The following is a 2,426-nucleotide window of genomic DNA, read 5'->3' on the forward strand; positions in this document are numbered from 1 at the left end:
CACCCTATATTGAAATCAATGAATCTGGGAAGCCAAACAAAAAGAGATCTTCATTAATGAAACTGAAGGTGTCTCCCCATAGAAAGAAGGGAAGGAATTTTGAGTTTACCAATGATTTTGACGACTGGGAGGATCCAAACACATTTACAAGTGCATTGGAAAGAATTGAAGCCTGGATATTCTCTCGAATAATTGAATCATTATGGTGGCAGGTAAGCAAGTTAAATCCTAGTGATTTCTTTTTGTTAGATATCTCATATCATCTCATATCATCTCTATCTGAACATACTGAATCCATTACAACTTGTATGTTTCGTGTTCTCTAGACTTTCACTCCACCTATATGCGATCGCCACTTGTCGGTATTATTCTCTATCTAGGTGACATGCTAGCTTATATACTTTTTAATGTGAGTGGTTGCCTTTAAATGATCTGCTTTGTATTCTTCATTTAGTTATACATTTGCTCATTTTATGTACTGCATTTGTTTTCCTTTTGATTTATTTTTGTCGTGTTTAGGTAGCCTATTAGTTCCATTCACACCTGTGACATCTTTAAACTTTTCAGGGGGATTACTTGGACTTTGCTTATCCATTTCAGTCTTTTCAAGTAGTAAAGACAGCCAGGATGCAGTTTTTGGGGCTGGGGAAGGATTGAAAGATACTAATTGGGTGCGCCCTTCCATCTGTTTTTTAACTCTTGTTCTATGCTTTATTCTTTAACATTGATAAAATTTCTTATTAGATTCGGTTTCTTTTGATAAACCACTGCACATATCGTTTAAGACATCAAACGTGATTTGGTTTCTCAGTATCTTTTACACTCAATGTGGCATAAAATTAGATTAGATTCTCTTGCTATCCGGACTCTAGATTGGTCAATCGGGTGATATCCGTAACTGAGTTTCAGCACAAGTTTTTTAATGCTTAGATCAGGGTGCTTAGGATCTGTAGGATTTCCAGATGTTGTTATGTTTTCCCTTTTACTTGCATATATCCTTGTAGGTCTTTTTGACCAGCTTTTCTTTGATTTAATGAATGTCAAATCTCAACAATGAAATGTTCATTTCACCAAAAAAATAAGGATTTTTGCTTGCAGTATGCATATTGGTTTTTTAGTTTAGCAGATTTTTGCTTGACATTTTACCCCTTGTCGTCTATATATATTTTGTTATTCTCGTATCCCTAGTGGCTAATTCTTTTTGATCTTCAGGGATGCGACTCTTCAATACAAAATCTTCTAGTATGGGCAGTACATCTCAGGTAATATTTTTGAGATCTATCAATAATTTTCATGTTTGGCTTTTCTTCTTAGCTCATAAGAGGATGCTGAATGAATTGTGATCAGAATCATGGATTCCCTGGCTGTACATTTCTTATTCATTCAGGGCGCTCGGCCGGTACTCCTCCCCTTTCTGTCAGTGGATAGCTCCAACCACTAGTGCAAGTTTTAATCCTAGGGAAGCAAGTCCAGTTCTTTGCGGAAGAGCTGGCTTCCCATGATTCTCCCGTTCTGCTTATGGCGAGTGGTTTTTGTGATTGTCTTTTATCATACCATGCTAGCTAACATCAGAATCCTTAAATTTCTTGCAGGTCACTGCATCATCTTAATTGGTTAAGTGATCTACGGGATCAAGTTGAGCATTTGGAATTTTGAATGTTGTTTATCGACCTGATCGCTTTAGGATCACGCCTACCCTCTATAGCTAGCGCCAAGAGCAAGGGTTCTTTGGGGGCAGGTGCCATTTTGCCCGATCTCGAGTAGTACTCGAGGTAACTTTGTACCAACTTTGAAAACTTATGTCCGGTTTTGAGCAACTAGGGATGTGGTTTATTGTGCTAAATGATTCGTTCGAACAATTGATGTTACAAACTTCTTATGCTTATGTTAGAATTTAAGGAAATAATATTGTCTTTTGCTAACAAGTATTAGGCTGCAAAGAGGATAAATTGCAAGGCATTGCCTTGGTGGTTTGGCCTTTCTCTTTGGTACTTTAGTAGCACATTAAGCTATGTGACATGGACACTTCATATTTTGAAAGCCTCAGTAATGAATTGACTCTTGCAGAAAAAAAAAATCTTTCTAGTAGGGAAAGGTTTGTGGTGTGTCTCCTAAACAAATGCTAATATGTGCCTAATAAGATAAGTATCCGCATATCCGTGTGGACACAAACACATTGACGCATAAAATTTCTAATTGTGGTTACCCTGATAGACTAAGAACACTCTCTGTTAACATATAGTCACAATTCCATGAGATGACCCTAGCATTGATTTCCTTGTAAGGAGGCGCTTTATAAGGTTTTAACCCCAAGAAATATTTGTGTAACTAGAGGATTGAAATATTTTTTTACCTAACTATGTCCTACTTCATATAGGTTGCCATGTCAGAAACCAACACACACCTGTGTCAATGTTTCTCAGATA

The 2,426-nt window shown here is 37.1% G+C and overlaps 1 long non-coding RNA gene across 1 annotated transcript; it reads left to right on the plus strand.

The window, feature by feature from the left end:
• LOC147511915 (uncharacterized) lies at positions 1-1,562 on the plus strand. The gene is made up of 4 exons (XR_015217099.1): positions 1-212; positions 568-671; positions 1,213-1,262; positions 1,388-1,562. It is a non-coding gene; the product is annotated as an uncharacterized LOC147511915 (long non-coding RNA).
• The last annotated feature ends 864 nt before the right edge of the window (positions 1,563-2,426 follow it).

Source organism: Coptis chinensis, chromosome 3 (assembly GCF_015680905.1).
Source record: "Coptis chinensis isolate HL-2020 chromosome 3, ASM1568090v1, whole genome shotgun sequence".
Lineage (NCBI taxonomy): Eukaryota > Viridiplantae > Streptophyta > Magnoliopsida > Ranunculales > Ranunculaceae > Coptis > Coptis chinensis.